The following is a 20,390-nucleotide window of genomic DNA, read 5'->3' as shown; positions in this document are numbered from 1 at the left end:
GTTTATTTGACACGGCATTTGCAATAGCTTTTTACGCCAGTTTCTTTTTTTACATAGCACGTTACAAAAATCCTTAAGACTAATTTTAACTATACTAGTACTTTGTCTAAAACTAACACTGAAATCACTTTATTGTTTGCTTTTTTCCTTACATTGTTGTATTTCATACTGATCTAGTATTTTCGGGTGTATTTATTTACTTTTTTTTCTGTTATTGTCTAAATTTAAAAACTAAATATTCTAGGTTCCTTTAATTGGTGAATGATTAGCCTTGGATGAGAGTATGAGGAGATGAATTTAATTAAATTTTGACAGACGCTGTTTTTAGAAAATGATAGATAAGTTCCATGTATAGAGGATCGCGATACGCCAGGATGTCTCTAACAGGAACATGGATTGGTCTTCCTCGGACTTGTAAAGAATCTACTAATTGTGATCTGGCTTCACGATATTCAGTGCAGGACCAAACAACATGCTCAATGTCATGGTAACCTTCTCCACAAGCACAATGATTACCCTCAGCGAGCCCAATACGACGGAGATGCGCATCTAAAGTATAATGATTGGACATGAGCCTAGACATCACACGGATGAAGTCCCGACTTACATCCAATCCTTTGAACCATGCCTTCGTTGATACTTTAGGGGTAATTGAGTGTAGCCATCGTCCCATATCTCCATTGTCCCAAGATGTTTGCCAACTAGCAAGTGTCCTCTGTCGAGAAGCGCTATAAAATTCATTGTAAGCGATGGGTCTTTCATATATTTCACCATCTAGTGCACCAATCTTGGCTAAATTATCAGCTTTCTCATTGCCCGCAATAGAGCAATGGGCGGGGAGCCACACTAGGGTAAATTTATAACATTTTCTTGTCAGGTTACTCAGAGATTCTCGTATCTTCCCCAAAAAGAATGGATCGTGATTATCAATCCTCTTTGAGCGTAGAGCTGCAATTGTGCTGAGACTATCAGTGAGGATAAAGTAATGGTTCGGGGGTAAAGTATTAATTATTTGCAAACTATAGTGAACTGCTGCTAGTTCCGCTATATAAACAGAGGCGGGTTCTGCAAGTTTGAGAGAAATTGAAAAATTATTGTTGAAAATACCGAAACCAGTGGCCTCACTGATTCGTGACCCATCAGTGTAAAACATTTTAAGGCAGTCTATGTGTTGATATTTACTTGTGAATATTTTAGGGATCTCCCGCGAGCGTAGATGATCCGGAATTCCACGAATCTCTGCTTGCATGGACGTGTCGAAGAATAAAGTGGATTCAGGAATATCTAGTATATTGACGTATGTGGGAACATACCTAGCAGGCGTTATTTCTTGTGACATGTGATTGAAATACACTGTCATGAATCTGGTTTGGGGTTGAAGCTCGACAAGTCTTTCAAAATTTTCAATTACCAGTGGGTTCATAACCTCACATCGAATAAGTAAACGAGAAGAAAGATCCCAGAATCGGTCTTTTAAAGGAAGAACTCCCGCTAGTACTTCAAGACTCATCGTATGGGTCGACTGCATGCAACCTAAGGCAATTCGTAAACAGCGATACTGTATCCGTTCCAGTTTAATAATGTGAGTGTTCGCAGCTGAACGGAAACAGATGCACCCATATTCCATTACTGAAAGTATTGTTGTTTAATACAATCTTATCATGTCACTTGGATGAGAACCCCACCATGATCCAGTTATTGTTCGCAGAAAATTTATCCTTTGTTGGCATTTCGTTATTAGATACCTAATGTGGCCTCCCCATGTGCCTTTAGAATCGAACCAAATTCCAAGGTATTTAAAAGTCAGGACTTGGGCTATCGTTCTACCAACCAACTGAAGCTGAAGCTGAGCTGGATCACGCTTCCTTGAAAAAACAACCAACTCTGTTTTCTCCGTAGAGAAATCGATGCCTAACTTCAAAGCCCAACTTGATAAATTATCCAAACTATCTTGCAGTGGTTGTTGTAAATTTAAGGCTTTTGGTCCTGTAACAGAAACCACGCCATCATCTGCAAGTTGTCTTAGAGTGCATGGGCTGACAATACAATTATCAATATCATTCACGTAAAAATTGTAGAGAAGGGGGCTTAAACAAGAACCTTGTGGGAGGCCCATGTAACTTATTCTGAATGTTGCCAAATCGCCATATGAAAAATGCATGTGCTTTTCTGACAATAAGTTGTATAAATAATTATTTAATATTGGTGAAAGACCACATTGATGTAGTTTCTCTGAGAGAACATCAATGGAAACAGAGTCGAATGCTCCTTTTATGTCTAAGAACACAGACGCCATTTGTTCTTTTTTTGCATAAGCTAGTTGGATTTCTGACGAAAGTAGCGCCAGACAATCATTCGTTCCCTTTCCCCTCCGAAAACCAAACTGGGTATCTGATAGCAAGCCGTTCGCCTCAACCCAATTGTCGAGACGTCGTAGGATAATTTTTTCCAACAATTTCCTGATGCAGGATAACATTGCAATCGGTCGATACGAGTTATGATCGGAGGCTGGTTTTCCCGGTTTTGGAATAGCGATAACTCTCACTTGTCTCCAGTCGTGCGGGACAATGTTCTGCTCAAGAAGCTTATTGAATAAATTCAACAAGCGTCTTTTTGCTAGGTCAGGCAGATTCTTCACCAAGTTGAATTTAATTCTGTCTAGTCCCGGAGCATTATTGTTGCATGAGAGGAGTGCAATTGAGAATTCCATCATTGTCAAGGGCGAATCTATGAAATCGTTACTTGTGGGAGCATCGCGAGTGATTTTCTGCGCAGGAGCAGAATCGGGACAAATTTTCTTGGCAAAATTAAATATCCAACGATTCGAAAAATCTTCGCTTTCATTAGTCACGTTTCGATTCCTCATTCTTCTGGCTGTGTTCCAAAGAGTACTCATTGATGTTTCTCTTGACAAGCCATTAACGAAGTGTCTCCAATAACTAGATTTTTTGGCACGACGTATACTGTCAAATTTGTTTTGCAAAATGAAATAATTTTCAAAGTTCTCACGTATACCCCCTTTCTGTTTCATAATTTCTTTGTAGGCAACTTGTTTAGCTTCATATGCATCAGAGCACTCTTTGTCCCACCAAGGATTAGGGGGCCGTCTATTTATTGTCATTCCAGGATTGCATTTCGTTTGGGCTTGTTCTGCTGCTTCAATAATTAAACCCGCTAGGAATTCATATTCTTCGGTAGGGGGTAGCTCTTCTGTCGAAGCAAGAGAAGTGGAAATTAATGTTTCGTATGTTTTCCAATCAATATTTCGTGTTAAGTCATAAGGAACATTGATTGAATTCGTAAGGCCTAATTCACTGTTAATTGAAACAACGATTGGCAAATGATCGCTACCGTGAGGATCAGGTACAACCTTCCACGTGCAGTCTAACCGAAGTGATGTCGAGCACAGAGATAGATCTAATGCACTTGGACGTGCAGGAGGTCTGGGGATGCGTGTTGTTTCGCCAGTATTTAAAACTGTCATATTAAATTCGTCACAAACATTGTAAATCAAAGAGGATCGATTATCATTGTAGAGGGAACCCCACAATACTCCGTGCGAGTTGAAGTCTCCCAGTATCAGACGCGGAGCAGCCATGGATTCCACTACCTCAAAAATTTGACGTTGTCCAATTTGAACTTTGGGAGGTATATATATAGAAGCGATAGACATGTCTTTGCCTTTAATGTTCGTTTGGACAGCTACAGCCTCAATGCCCGCAAACAAGGGGATGTTAATTCTATAGAAAGAATAGCACTTTTTAATTCCTAGAAGCACTCCTCCATACGGGGTGTCTCGGTCTAGGCGAATAATGTTGAAATCATTTAAGTTGAAATTAATGTTTGAGGTAAGCCATGTTTCACATAGAGCAAAAGCATCGCATTTTAAATTATGCAGTAAAATTTTTAAGGAATCAATTTTAGGTATGATACTTCTGCAATTCCACTGTAAAACAGTGATGGAATCTTTCATTGGAGGAGGTGAATTACCCATTGAAAGATACAATCGCTGCAAGGATGGGCCATTGAGCAATCAGCTGCTCTAAAAATGTTCTAATTGTTGGGAGGAAAGCTGAAAGTATACTCTTTAGTGGTTCAGAAATATTGAATGCTTTAAAAATCCAATCAACAATTTCAGAAAATTTCAATAATCCTACCCCCGGCTGAGGCTCAGAGGAAGTCGAAATTTTATTATTTCCAGTAATGGTGTTCTGTTTGGATTGTACGTTCCCAAAACCGGGCGGAATTGATTTCGGTTTTGAATCGGAATTTTTCGGTTTTGGGCGCAGTTTATCTATTGGTGGAGAAATTTTAAGGCCCTTGCTTGGCAGCTTGGGAAAAGAAGACTGTTTTCTTTTTCTGGAATTTCCGGGTAAAACAAATGATGTACCTTCGCACGCTCCGTCAGAGTCAGACTGTTCCGAAAATAGAGATGTGTAAGTGTTTTCTAAGAAGATGGGTTTAGGGGTAGCATTTTTCAACATTTCTGCATAGGAGCGCTTAGACCTCTCCTTCAAGGATCGTTTAATTTTATCCTCACGCAATTTATAAATGGGGCATGCAGGGACCTCATGTGAGTTTTCTCCGCACATTAAACATTTTTCTGAATTTTCATTACATGTATCCTCTTGATGAGAACCCCCACATTTGCCACACCGTGCCTTATTGGAACAGTAAGTGGCTGTGTGGCCAAGCTGTTTGCAATTAAGGCAATTCATTACACGAGGGATAAAAAGGCGAACAGGGAGACGAATCTTATCGATAATGACATAGTTGGGCAGCGCAGACCCAGCGAAAGTCACTCGAAATGAGTCAGACAGTCGATAAACTTTTTTATCTCCTTCGTGTGATACTGAATGCAATTGCTTGCATTCAAGTATTTTTACGTCTTTAAGTATGGTGTCTTTGAAACGACCAACCCCATGCTTAACTAAGTCATCAACAGTCAAACTCGATTCTGTGATGACCCCATCAATTTCAATTTCCTTTGAAGGAATATACGCTCTATACTCACGCGTAAAAAGCTCGCAAGAAGCAATTGCATTGGCTTGTTTGAAACTACCAACGACAATGCGTATTTTATCTTTATTGACTTTGACGATCTCTTTTACATCCGAGAATCGCGAAGTCAAATCTTTAGAAATTTGAATAATATTTAGCGCCTTTACTTTACGCCTAATAAATACAATCCATGGTCCCGTTGACGACTCTGGGTAAATTTTAATTCTAGTCGGATTTACATTTTCAGCATAAGGCTTAGGGGGAGGGTCTGTTACTCGTTCTCCCATCTCTTCATCCATTTTACCTAGCAAGAAAAACTATCACAAAAAGGAATGAAAAATATACCTGTTATACCTGTAGAACACACCTCATGTGTTACGTTGTAAACTCGGTGCCCGTTGTTTGACAATGTGACACCTGCTGTTCTTCTTCGTCGCGTTGCTTCTTCAGTAGAGAAATAGTCCTACCTGCAACACTTCAAAACTCTCTCCGATTAAGCTGCTCGTCGGTATCACCACCACAAGCGCGCTCTCTCCGTTTCCACCACCTCGGTAGACAAATGTGGCTACCTGTGGCTTGCTGCGAAAATCCCACTGTCGATGCGGCACTTTTCAGTGCCACTTGTTTTCCTTATTCGTCGTACCACTTCTGCGGTAGACAAATAGAGCAAATGGGTCTACCTGTGACGCTTCCCTCTCGTCGATTAGAATTGCCCGACGACACCAATACACTATATTTTTTTCTGTGTGTACAGGCACGATCACTGTCGATCTCTGCCACCGCGGTAGGCAAATTCGTCTACCCGCGGTTTGCTGTCAAAACACCACTTGTCGAGGATGCCGTTGACCACGCCTCCGACGTATCAACTGTCGACTCACACTTAACAAACTGGTCTCTCTCTCTCTCCCACAATAACGCATACAGCGTCTCGCACTCCGTCACTCTCTCGAGAACAAATCCTTCCACCTGGAGGCACAACCGTCTCGGTCGGTTGCAAAAACTGTTATGATTCATAGTCTTATGGCCCATTTAATATATGCGTTGAAGAATTTCTTTTTCTTCTGAAACTCGTATGACATATATTGATTTTTTTAAATTTAGATTATGAAGGCTTTAACCGTAGGGACGTTCGCTTTTTTCGGGTTAAAAAAATCGCTGGAAAAATCTCTAATCCTATGTGCGGGGTTGAGAATCGAACCCAGGTGAGCTGCTTACAAGACAATCGATTTATTAACTGCGCTATGCCCGCCCTATGTTATTGATTCCAATAAGGGGAGGATCGCATGCAAATGACCAAAAAGTAAGCAAAGCTTAGAAATTTTTGTGGGCCAATGAAAAACATAGAAGAAAACAGTTCTAGGATTCAGCCTTTCTTTTTCAAGACGAAATAACCAAAAGGCACCCGTGGTGACGTTCTGTCTAAGGTTAGGTGCGCGTGGAATTCTAAAACTGCGTACAGCCTGTTGCCCCAGGATCAATTTGAAACACAAAACTAATAATTAGGGTGTAAACTAAATTTATTTATTTTTTATCCCTTTATGGGCAGCTAGGGCTGATGGTGGTGGCTAGCGGGTTTCATACATCCTTGACCCGACGGACGAAACTATGGTGCCTTGAACACAGGCAAACCAGATCCAAGGCCATCATTGAAATGATGAGTTCTGCGTTTGAGATGTACTTCACCCGGTTGTTAGACGAATACCTGTAATTATTACGTGTGATTTTGTATGTACATATATGTCTAATTGTGAGTCCTACTGTGGTGGTTTGTGCGTGGAATGTGTAAGTTTAAGCGTTCGAGTCCAGGGGTGCATACTTGTCTGAGTTGGCGTGGATGCTCACTAATTGCGTAAGAGTGTGTGGATGTTTTTTCGAGAGTTGTTCTACTGGAGCTGTAGAGCTAAGGTGTCGGAAGAGCTGCCCGTCAGAATCACTCGCTACAATTGCAGACGAGATCAATTGCAGCGGGTCGTGATTCTAAATGATATTTGTTGTACGGTAGAGACATGTGCAAACACAGGGACGTCACGATCATCACGAGGGGCTCGAGCGTTTGTCCGTTAACGTGTTCGATCGCGTTGGCGTTTGTATGTCGCGTGTGCTAGCGTGCATGTAACTTCGCATGTATAAATTCGATTTTATAACCGTGTCTCCATTCGCATATTCGCGTGTGTTCTTAGATGATCACGCGCGGACCGTGAATTTGATACTTAATGTTCGCAGCATGGCTCAGATGCTAAAAGAGAGTGCGTTCTTCCATATCACTTTCGCGTATTCGAGATTTTGGATGTATTGGTGGACGATCGCATTTGCATGTTCGCCCCTGCCAATTCACGACGAGGGACTCAGACATTTGTACGGTAGCGTACTCGATCGCGTGGGCCTATGTATGTCGCGTGTGATGGCGTGTGTGCAGCTTAGCGAGTATAGTTTCGGTTCTGTAGTCGTGCAGCCATGGAGCAGACTTCCGGACGTGATCGACCCGTGACCGCGCGAACACCGGCGCCTGTGGGTTAGCGTTTGTAAATTTGTGAATGCTATCACGATCATTTTATCAACGAGGTACTATCGTGCTTTGGAGATCGCGGGCCTAGGGTGTGCATGAGTTATCGCGTAGGGCTGTCAAAGATTGTTTGGTATATTGTCATCTTCGGGAGCCCTGACATGGCACAGTCCAAATTTAGGGGAGTCCCAGGTCGGGGCTCGTCGCTAAGCCCAAGATGCCTCCAGAGAGTACTTGGCCCCAAACATTGTACATTATTTCGACCATGGCATAAGTTGGTAATAAAGGTCGCCAAGTTAAGTACTAAATTTGATCATAATGTAGCTCAACTAAAAACAAAATAATCGTATCCCAAGTTTCTATGTGATATCATCACTGTAATACTGCTGGAAAAGCCCCCGGACCACGTCAAGGTACAGTATCATTCCGAGGGACAAAACTAATATTATGGCTGTAAAGTAAACTAAATTTATTGGAGGAAAAACATAAAAATTGTAAAAAAACTTCAAATTTGGCGTAATAATGCGATCTCAAACTTCGACATCGACTTTTTAGCCTTTTTTCATTTTAAGGTTTTATTAATACAAGTAAATACAAAGATTTCGTAGATCTTATAGGTCATTCTTCCAATGAAACAGGTTTTCTTTCGAGAGGTCAAAAGAAGAAGTCTTTAAGCTGAATAAGATTGTACGCATTTTTGAAATGTTTTAATATAAACACTTAAATTTTTGAGGAAACTTTTGATGAATTATTCGTGGTAGAATGTCAGTTTTCCGAAATACAAAATAGCCGATGCCATATGCCGGACAACCACTAAAAAATAAGTGGGATTTCAGCCAAAATCGAGAAAAACAAAGGTTTTGCGATTTATAAACACAAATTTGAGTTAATATGCATCAAAATAAAACATAAATGAAAATGGCGATTCCAATATGGCGGACTAGAATGTGACTTTAATCATCTTAACCATTTTTTTTGTTTTCCGCCGTTTTCTGTGGTTGTTTGCGCGAATATAATCGATACTGCTTGTTATCGCCTCAGTTTGTTTATTGTCCGCAATATTCAACGCAATTAGTCGAGGTATAACATAACATCGGCGCGGATAGTGCGTTGCGTTGTGACGATGATTTTGGCGGATTGCACACTGACTTGATCATGTTTGACTGAGTTTTAGGCTTATCACCTCAAGTTTTTTTCTTCTGAATCAAATTTCGACGTGTACAGACGGACGTGCCCAGAGGCCGTGTGGTATCCGGCTAAGAATTGAGCCACTGGGTTCCTGCTCCCATGTCGTAGAAGGCGACTGAAAGTAGGAGTTCCTAAGTCAAGGTGTAGTTCCGTGCCGAAAACTTAATGACTGGAGGGTCTAAAATATGCTAGTCGCGCAAGGAGCATTTTGGGTTTTGCCCTTACTGTGTTATGCGAATTTCTGACACAGTGGATCATTATTTTCTTCGCAAATCGTGGGAATCAAATGATCGTGTCCCATTTAAACCTGATAGGCTTCAACTTGCTTGGTGTCCTCTTCTATTGACGCGTGTCTCATATCGGAGCTCACAATTCGCGATATCTGTGTTGTTATAGTTACACTGACTGTCGGTAACGTAGACAAAAAATATATGTATTGTTCAGCATATGTATCGCATAACGAGTCATCACCTTCTGATGATTTCAAAAACGTTGTATCATATTGTAGCAGAAATAGGCTTCCGCTCATTATCTGCAGTGATGCGAATGTTCATCACATCATTTGGGACAGCTCAGACATCAATCTGAGAGGCTCTGAACTGATGGAGTACATATCACGCGTGTTTTTTGTAAACGGCCAATAAGCATGCTGTCAAAATTCACTTTGAGAGAAAATTGCGGCCAAACCGTAACTCTCCGAGAACGGATATTAACATTTTATGGAAGAAAAAAGATTTCTCTTTCGTCTGCTGCTAAGATTTATAGTCTGCGGCTAATGGTTTGTCCGGAATTTCCCCTCAAAGTGAATTTTGACAGCATGCTTATTGGCCCTTTTCAAAAAACACGCGAGATATATAGTATAAATCTCTATATTCTGAATTAACTTTTGCGAGGTCTGGGAGGGAGGAGGTGTTAAACATAACGTTTTGGTCTGATAGAATTTTGCATGAGCTGAGAAATTGGCAGGTTCCAAATGAAACTGAACCGTCTCTATCCGATCGTAAATATATATTTTTCAATTATTTTGACGTCACTTTCAAGGTGGTAACAAATCGTAATCCAAGATCCAAAAACTGAGACTTCTTTTTAGGAAACTTGGCTACTAAATTCTATGGATATTTTCCAACAATTAGTCAACTAGACGAGTTAGATGACGTCGTGGATACGCCAAACTCATTCATAGTAGCATCCTACGAAGAAGCTTGTCCACTTCGTACTGTTAAAACGGCTAGGGAAACCCCGTGGTGGAGGGCTGAGCTTGAAAGAATGAAGAAGGATATGAGAAGAGCTTTGAACTGACGTCAGCGTGATGATTCCAGGGCTTTCATATCAACTCGTAGTGCATATAAGAAATGTCTTAGATCTGCAGAACGGGCTGGCTGGCAAAACCTATGCAGTAATGTCTCTAGTCTGAACGAGGCTAGCAGGCTAAATAAAATTCTCTCGAAATCGAAAGATTTTCAGATGAACTCCTTTAAAACCGGAGATGGTATTTATGTGACGGACGAAAAAGATGTTCTTAATTGTCTCCTCGACGCACACTTTCCCGGTTGTATCGATTCGGAGCTGAACAATGTTCACAGATCTCATTCTGGTGATTCGGACTCGTGGACATTAGCACGCACATTGGTTACAACTGAATCGGTCAAGTGGGCAGTTGACAGCTTTGCTCCATACAAATCACCCGGGAAAGATGGAATACTTCCCGTGCTACTGCAAAAGGGATTTGATATTCTCAAACATGTCTTGGAAAATATTATGCTTTCCAGTCATGGGTACCCGAGCAAATACTCATGGGTTCAAACACCACATAGCCCCTTGAAACGACCATAAACATGGTCCGTGCCAAAATTCACAACCATCAAGACACCATAAAATGGTCTTAGTAACCCATAAATACACTGCTGGCCAATAAAATAGGTGTGTGATAGATTATTTTGTTTTTCTCTCAATTACGCATACCAAGTTGCAGCAGTCTCAATCACACCTACCGCACACAGAAGCCTTGGGATCTGTCAAATTACTAGTGGGTTGTTGGCGCAGATTATATTTGCAATCTTTGTAAAGATGCAAAACAAAACTACCGCAGGCTTTTTCGTGTGGTCAATATAATAGGTGTGTGAAATATATTAACGTGTTATTATTTTACATGATGCCATTATACGTTTTATTTGGTGAAGTTTGAATTCTGCGTGTTAATAAATGTATTCAAATGTTGAATAAGTCAAAGATTTGTTATAGAATGGGTCGAGCATCTCACTGTACTCAAGTGGAACGAAGTACAGTGCTAAGAAATTTTGTTCAAGAAGATAAGACGTATAAATAAATCGCGAATACACTGCGGCGTTCCGAAAACTTCGTTACAAATGCCTTAAAACCTTTGAAAAACGGAAACACGCAAAAAACCCAAGAAAACATCTACAGCAGCTGACCATCGTATTGCAATTTTAGCGAAATCTGATCTATTCGCGTCATCCAAAACCAATTCAGCACAAATCGGAAAAGTGGCAGGTCCGAGAACAGTTCGCTGTAGGCCGTAAAATTCCAATCTTCCAGAAAGAATTGCTAAGAAGGTTCCACTATTTCGAAGCCAAAGCCTTTGAAGAAAAATGCAATTTGCTTTTCAACAGCGTTAATAGGCCTGGTTCAAAAGAAATCAAAAAATGGCGACATATCCTTCGGAGGGACGAATCAAAGGTAAACCTGTTTTCCTCCGATGCACAACGAAACGTTAAACGTCCAAAGTGCAAACAGTTTGATCTGCGACACACGCAAAATATGGTAAAGCACGGAGGCGAGAACAATGAGGTTTGGAGCTTGCTTCTCGTGGAATGGCGCAGGTCCTATTCTTCGCAACGCCACTATAATGACAAGATTCGAATGCAAGGCTAAAGGATGGACATCCTAAAGGATGTCATGCAGTCCTATGCCAAAGATAACGTGCCTTTACATGACAGTTTCTGCAAGATATTGACCAAAAACACACATCGAAGTATGTAAAGGATTGATTTCGGGATAGTAAAGTGACTATAATTTCGGACCATGCCAATCTCCTGTCATAAATCCCGTAGAAAATTTACGGAATGTACTTAAAAAGAAGTTATTCGATCGAAATTTCACAAATAAGGATCGTTTGTGGGAAGCAGCTTAAAAGGAATGCTACCCTATACCAACGGAAACTTATCAGCGTTTGAATGACTCAATGTCAAGACAAATGGATAAAATTTGGTTGAATAAGGGAGCTTACACAGGTTACTAGTTGCTAAAAATGTTGAAGTCTTAAAATCATTGAATTTGAAAAATTTTAATGCAATGGATTACAATACACCTATTTCATTGACCAGGTACTTTTTTGGATTTCATAGAGAAGAAAGAGTTACGATAAAGCATAACATTTAATTTACAAATAAAAGTGTTCTTTTTCATATTTACGACTGTGCCTAACTATAAAATATTTGAATATAGAAATATTTTTAGAGAAAACTCAAAATTTCATGTATTTTTATCTCACACCTATTTCATTGACCAGCAGTGTATACCAACGTATGGTATTTTATATGGGATCCACCGGACCATGGTGATGGTGTTTTCATGGGTTGAACCCATTTCAAACACCCATGTCAAACCCCATGAGCATGGGGGTATTATGGGCTTTTCGTTTGCTCGGTCATATCTCGAGAGCATGGCGAAAAATAACTGTTAGATTTATTCCCAAAGGAGGGCGCTCAAGCTATGAAGAAGCCAAGAATTTTAGGCCTATCAGCTTAAGTTCCTTTCTTCTGAAAGCTTTGGGACGGATAATCTATAATCACATCAGGAACGTTAGTTTAGTTCAATATCCACTGCACAAAATGCAACATGCATATCATTGTGGGAAACCCACGATCACTCTGCTTCACGATGTTGTTTACAACATTGAGAAAGCCTTCTTGCTCACGCAATCTAGCTTGGGTGTATTCCTAGATATTGAGGGTACTTTTGACAATGTGCCCTTTCAGTCTATTCTGGAAGCGTCATGGGATACCTGCATGCAGTGTTGCTGAACTCGTAAAAATAACTCTTGTATTTCTCATTCGCGTGTTCTCATTGCGCCCAACACTCGTATCCGAGGGTTCTCCATGCATGCTTTTCTTTCGTTCACTCCCCAGCCGGGTAGAATTTCTGCGAGTGCCAGTCGGCCAAAAGCAACTCAAATTGCACATATTGAAACCCACTCTTTCGTTCGCACCCACCCACTGGCGCTCACTCCTACTGCTGCTACCACTCGTCCGTGCTCCCACTCGCCCATGCTCCCATTCGTCCGTACTCCCACTCGTAGCCACTCGCGCTCTTTAACCCACTCGTATCTTCTCGCACTCTTAAACGCGTTCGCCTCCACTCTCACTCTTGCAGTGGCTAGCGCTCTCGCTCCCACTCGCATTTCGTTCTTCGTTGAAAACCAAGAATGTATGAAAACGAATTTATTCGGATATTTTATGTACAAAGTCTAAGGCGCGACTGTTTAAAGATCGATTTGCACAATACGTCTGGCTTTCATCACCGGTACAGCACGTCATGGGAACGTCAAAATTAGTTATATGCAGTTAAATGGAGGTATTCACACACAACATCAACAGCACGGAATGCTTTGACGTAGGGGAAGTGTGAACGAGAGACGCATTCAACTTATCTTGATGGAACGATGACGTGGCGTTGACGGACATTTACGTTGTTGGAAGCTGATGTATCGTCTGCATTGAGGTTGATATGACACTGGTATAACGGAAAAGGAAATGGCGCGCAAAATTCACGATTCATCGGTTCACTCTTTGTACAACGAAGTCATAAACGCATCCGAATGAAATGCAGTTGCGTTAAAACGTAAATTTAAAAAAAAGTGCAAAATCGCTTGGATTGACACTTTTAAATATGTGGAACCTTAACATGTCAAATATTTATAATTCCCCTCAATGTTGCATATATGCACTTTTTAAAATAATTAGTTTTTTGGTCAAATATACTTATATTGAAGTTTGAGATTTTTTGTGGGATAATGAAATGACAGGAACAGTTTCTATTGTCAAATATGTCACTCTGGCTTTTCCCAGATAACGAATTAACGGGTTTATTTTGCCGATTGGTAGTTTCCCGAATGGGTTGTTTTGCCGTATTAAGTATAAAAAGTTATTTTCAATGGTAATTAAATAGTATAAAGGATGATTCAATATTTAAATTTGACAAAAAGCATGGATGTGGGATGATAAATTATAGAATTAAAAGTCAAAATGTAAAGAATAGTTAAGGTAATCATTAAAATCAAACTTTAAATGAAAATAGTTTCTCTTTGAGCGTCTTGGTGGAATGCTGAATTTAAATGAAAATTAAAATGCCTAAAGAAATGAAATATCTCTGAATTAATTCCTACTATCGTGATTCACTTGCTTATTCATACACGTAATCTTAGGTTTAGATCATTTCAACAAGTATATACCAAAGTTTTATAAATCTGTACTAATTGAAATTTGAACGTGACTGAACAACATTGTTTTCGGTAATACTGATTCTTCTTGACGAAAAAACAGTATGCACAATACTGTTCAAATAATTACTCACGATAATTTACTATATATTAGTGGGACGAAACTTTATTCTATTTACCATCTCAGTAAAATTGGTAGTAGCAGATTAGTTTTTTCAATAAATTATATTAAATTCGTGTTTCCAATTTTCATTGTTCCAAAAAGAAACTATCCTTAAAAAGTTTTGGATTTTATTGCTGGATATCATATACATGCTTCCCTTCTGCCCAGAAGTGCGTAATATACGCCCTTCACTTCTGCTCAGAAGTGTATAATCGGTACAAAAATGCAAACCCATTAACCAGCATGGACTTTTATGGAATATGTGGTATTATTTCCTTAACCCTCCGGAAGTCGCGCTTATGACCCACTGAACGAGCAGCGGCTGTTGCTCTAAGACGATTTCGCTAGATTTTCAGAGCAGTGATTTTCAGAGCGTGACTTCCGGAAGGTTAGGGGGTTGCCTGGTGTAGTGGATAAAAAACATTAATGTTTTTTATTCGTTTAATTGTTAGTATTGAACCTCTAGAAAAGCCCAGTGCAATGTCGGTGGCCACACTGATCTTCTTTGTTCTAAACAATCATGCGTTTCAACGATTTCAGTCTATCGGCAACTTTATTAGCATCTTTCTCGAAACCGCATTTTTCAAATTGCCGATAACTCAAAAACCATTCAACGAATTTTTGATTTTTTATGAGAATGCATAACATGTGTAGTCGATGAACTAAGGGAAAATGGAATACAAAAATTTATTTATTTTGAAGAAAAGTGAACGAATTTTATTTTTCGGTTTTCTTATGCCATTTTCCGAAAATCCAACTGTTCTATATTTTTTTTTGTTCATCGAGTAACTACAAGTCTGTTTTAAAAATCTTATTGAAATTCCTATTTCAGACAATTGTATAAAGAGTTATCATGTCCTCCGCGGCATTCCTCGACATGGAAATGGTTGAACGTCTTCTCTTCGAACGCTCGTATGTGTGGCTTTGCCTGACTGAAAATTTGTCATTCATAATGAATATATACATAAACCTTAACAAGAGGTCCATTGTCACCTTGCCATCAAAATCTTATAACAAAATTACTTTCAGTTTGGGCACTTTATAGTAGACGCCCCTTAAAAGATAAGTTTTTTTAAGACACCGCACTTATAATTTGTCTACATATTTTTAAAAAATTTGTTCTTTAAATACGACCGGTATAAACCTGTATAGACAGATAACGTATGTATGCAATGACAATTTAATGCGAACGCACGCACTGTTAGTTTAGTTAGTTTTTGCTTGCATTGTTCTAGGATTTCATCAGAATGCCGTACCTGATCCCTTCGCTCCTTTACGAGCGCTCCCAGTTGCTAAAAGAGTGTATACGAGCTGTTCTAATAAACATCTTCAGAGCTGTAAAGAGTGCTTAGCACACGGGAGTGGGTGGCATGCAGTGAAAACTCGCAGCCGAGGAGTCCAATCATGGGAACCCACTCGCCGTTAGAGCTGGTATCTAGCGAGCCGACAAGAGTGTGAGTGACACACGAGCCTATAGCGAAGGCAGATAACTCACGTGAATCGAACAGATTTGCCGCTCGTGCTGATCGTCACATATTTGAGAGTTCTTCGAAAACGTGTGTACAGCAGTAGGGAGCATACAGCGTGAGTCTCGCGCTCGCTCGCGAACTAGGAGGATGTGTTGGCTTCTCGCTCTTTTAGCAACACTGCCTGCATGTATCTCGGGTTGGATAAATGCAATGCTTAGTAACCGCATTCTTTGCTCGTCACTACGATAGGCTGAAATACGGACGTTCAGTATTTGCGGTTGTCCTCAGGGTGGCGTTCTATCAGCTTTGTTATGGAACTTGGTTGCCCACGACTTGTTGAAGAAACTCAATGAGCTTGGGTTTCCAACGTACGGGTTTGCTGACGATTATCAAATACTAATTATTGGACTTTGCATCAGAATAATCTTTCACTTAATGCAACAAGCATTAAGGGCTGTCGAACAGTGGTGCCTACATGTTAAATTATCAGTTAACCCAAGCAAAATTTCAATGGTTCTTTTCACGAAGAAGCGAATCACAACCGGGGTTCGTCCCTTGCAGTTCATTGATTCTGAGCTACTGTGTACAGATCAAGTCAAATACGTCGGAGTTATATTGGATTCCAAACTGAATTGGTCTGCTCACATTGAGTTCAGAGTGAAGAAAGTGTGCATGGCTTTCGAGCAGTGCAGACGAACTTTTGGAAAGACCTGGGGTTTCAAACCTAAATACATCTTTTGGATTTACACGACAATTGTACGTCCAATACTGTCATACGGATGCCTTGTGTGGTGGCAGAGGGAAGAGGTGGTGACAGTCCAGTCAAAGCTAAACCATCTGCAAAGAATGGCGCTCATGGCGTTGACTGGTGCTTTCACCACAACTCCGATGCTCTTGAGATACTTCTAAATATCTAATCATTACACATACACCTAAAACAAGAAGCACTATCATGTGCATACAGAATGCAGGTTACTAGACTTTGGAGCAGTAACAATGTTGATCTTGCTACCAGTCATACGCGATTGTGGTCACAAATGGTTATATGGGGTGAAGATATTCTTGCTCCCAGTGATATTACACTCACAAGTAGTTTTCCATGTGAAGATTCCCTCTCGAGAGCAGTGGTTGTCTGGCTATATGGAAAGACAACAACAAACGCAAGTAGTCTGTTACACTGACGGTTCTCTGATGGAAGGACGTGCTAGTGTCTACTGCCGTGAAATGAGATTGGAACAATCTCACTTACTAGGGAGATACTGTATTGTATTCCAAGCAGAAATCTTTGCAATTATGTGCGGGGTACAATCGACCCTTCAACTGAGTTTGTCCGGCAAAGTTATAAACTTCTGCTCCGATAATAAGGCTGCAATCAAGGCCCTTAGCTCAGACAAATCACGGTCCAAGCTAGTGATCGCGTGCCGAACCCAAACTAAGCATTGTCAACACTATCTACCTTATCAGGGTGCCCGTACCTTCCGGTATTACTGGAAATGAATGGGCTGACGAATTGGCCAGGACAGGTTCAGCAATTGACTTCATTGGTCCTGAACCCGCTCTTCTAATTCCGACAAGTTGGATAAGGAAAAAATACGGTCATGGGCTTCGTCCGAGCACCGTAAGTATTGGGGAAATCTTCAAACGTGTCGCCAAACAAAGGCGTTTCTAGAACAACCGTGCCCAGTGATTTCGAAAAATCTCCTACATTTTTCGAAGCTCCACTGCGGCAAGCCGATGAGGACTTTAACCGATCACTCCTCAAATATCACATGGCATTTATTCAGCACGCTGAGTCTTTTACATGTGATCTTTATGAATCCAACTACGGACCCTCATATCATCTGATATGCAACTGTCCAGCAGTAGCGCAATTGCGAATTGTTTTGTCTAGTGGATATGGGAGTTATTTTCCTAATTTTTCAATTTTTTTTTATTAATTAACATGGACCTAGACTGTTGATTCATGATGGCGCGAACACAGGAGTTTCTAGATTGACGCTTGAGATCGCGTTGGTAAGTTTATGAGTGCTGAGACGTTTACCTTATCACCGGGGTATACTTATGTTTGCGAGTTCGTGGGCGTAGGTTGCTTGGAAAATCGCGAGGGGTTCTAACGTTTGTACGCTGACGTGATTTTGTAACATATTTACGTGTTCTTGAATGGTCGCGCGAACCGTGAGTCTGATATTAAATTTTCGGGGTGCGGTTGGAATTCTGGCAGAGAATGGGATCCCTTATATCGATAGGGGTCCCGGTTATGTCGCCATGAGGCGTGTTGTCTAATAGTTATGAACGTATTTACTTAATTGGTCCAGCTAAAGGCATGGACCTAGGCTTCTGGGATCAAGGATAGACTTCCGGAGGTGACCGATTGGTAATCGAATGCGCGAGGGCATTTTTGTAGGTTCCCGCTTGAAACCTCACAGATATACGGTTGTTAGAAGAACAGGTCCAAAGATAATAGTTGAAGATTCAGGATCAAAGAAACAATACGAAACGAATGTGGCGATTCTATCACATTCGCCCGAAAGCCATTTACCCGAATGTCATTCACCCGAATGCCACGAACACCCGAAAGACATTCGCCCGAATGCAACATAAACCCGAATGCTATTCGCCCGAATTCCATATACCCGAAAAACATCGAAATGTCAATCGAAAGAATTTAGTTTATTAAGCTGAAATACATATTTTATTACAATTGATGCTATGAAGAAATTAACACTAAGGCTATACCAGTCAAATAGTTAATCCAATCACCTGGTTTGTATGATTTAACAAAGGTTTCCAATTTTAGGTTCTTTCTTTCGTGACTTTTTAGCTGTTGGTACCGCTTGTAGTGTACGTACTGGGGCTTTTCTCTCCAAGCTGCAACTGCTTCAAAACACCATAGAATGTAGGATTTCCACGGCTTAACAAACCGTTCCATTTATTGTGCCAGCGTTCCACATTATTGGTGATCCTAGGAATCTTTTTCGATACACTTTCGAAAACTGACCACAAGCGGGGGAAAGAGCAGTCACCGAGAAACTTTTTGTTAGCTTGCTTCCTACCGAAAATACAATTTTTACTAATGTAATCCAAAAAATCGTCAAGAACCTTTGGAGAATTTTCCCTCAATTCTACGAGTGCTATTGGAATACCTTGATGGGGCAAGAAAGCCGAGGCAACAACTTGTTTGTAAATGAGTTGTATTCGGTGAGCTTCCGAATCCAAGAATTTGGTCACGTTTGAAAGAAGCAATCAACCCCTAATTGTATGAAAAGAGCTGTTTAATATATATTTACCTATAGGGAACATCTTAATATATATTTACCTCGATTGATGATGTTTCCGAAAGATTTCTTATTATTTTGTCCGGTTTATCACGAGATTCCACCGCTCGAGCTGACAACTGCGCCCTACATCCATCAGTTTGCACCTGAAGAGCATTTTTGGCGTTGGCAACGGAAACTCAGCGGCGTCAGAAAGTACACCTAAAAGCGTCGTGGCATAGCATTGGTTAGTGTTCGGTTGACTAATGCGGCTACGCCACATCGCTTTCTGGTGCACTGTCCGACTTCGCTGTCGCTTAGTCGGTTTTAAACTAGTTATAGCCCCTATGTTTGAGTAAACCGGGCAAACGAGAGGATCATAGGTTTGCTTATAACCCCGGCGACGGGGATCAACGTCTTGTCCAACGAAACCTCAGCGGCTTTGCGCCGCTTCGGATCCTTGCCCTCGGATATGCGACCAAGTCGCATCACGTTAGCTCCGCTGCATAAGCTCACTTGTTATCAAATTTTGGTTAATTATTTCACATTTCCGCTCTCGTATTTGGTTTATTTAGGTTAAAATACACCCCTTTGGCAAAACCGCATTTAAACCTCTATTACTAAAGTCTCTAAACTAGACAATTACCGATTTTATATTATGCTTGAGTGAATGTGGTATTCGGGTTAATGGCATTCGGGCGAGTGGTCCATTCGGGTTTATGGCATTCGGGTAAATGGTCCAGTCGGGTTAATTACATTCGGGTAAATGGTCCATTCTGGTAAATGGTTTTCAGGCGAACGTCATTCGGGTAAATGACTTTCGGGTGAATGTCATTCGGGCGAATGTGATAAAACCAATGTGGCACATGTAAAGAAAATTCCACAATTGGCAACAACCTCTACAACTCAACACAATGTACCAGCAACCTCAAAAACACTAGATTAGGAAGTAGAATTGATTTCCATTAAAACAAGTCTAGATCTCGAAGAAATTTTACTGGATTTGATCATAAAGACAGAGATTCCATAAAAAAGAAACCACGAGTTCGTAAACTTCCAAATAAATACAAAGATTATATTATGTAGTTAATAATTCTTAAAAAAAATGATACAAAAGGAGACGTGAAAATGTGGGAAATGAAATGAGTAGGCTTTGCGAGATAGGGAATATAGAAGGCAGAAATAAAGTAATGACTGACGTGTACGGACGTATTTCCTTTCACTCAAATCCGAAGCACCACACACAGAAATAGAAAAAAATCGTGTAATATTTACGTGTTCTGCTCCTAACATATACTGCCGCTCTACGCATAGTTGTCCCATGTGTATGGGGAATGCAATAGCACATGGGAGT

At 40.5% G+C, this 20,390-nt stretch overlaps 2 protein-coding genes across 2 annotated transcripts in view; both read right to left on the bottom strand.

Moving 5' to 3' along the window:
- The window catches only part of LOC131691014 (cohesin subunit SA-1), a 174,999-nt gene that overhangs the window by 3,256 nt on the left and 151,353 nt on the right, over positions 1–20,390 (bottom strand). The gene's annotated exons all lie outside the window — the stretch shown is intronic.
- The window catches only part of LOC131691021 (D-aspartate oxidase), a 95,597-nt gene that overhangs the window by 74,005 nt on the left and 1,202 nt on the right, over positions 1–20,390 (bottom strand). The gene's annotated exons all lie outside the window — the stretch shown is intronic.

Source organism: Topomyia yanbarensis, chromosome 3, assembly GCF_030247195.1.
Source record: "Topomyia yanbarensis strain Yona2022 chromosome 3, ASM3024719v1, whole genome shotgun sequence".
Lineage (NCBI taxonomy): Eukaryota > Metazoa > Arthropoda > Insecta > Diptera > Culicidae > Topomyia > Topomyia yanbarensis.
This window is presented reverse-complemented; position numbering and strand designations above follow the sequence as displayed.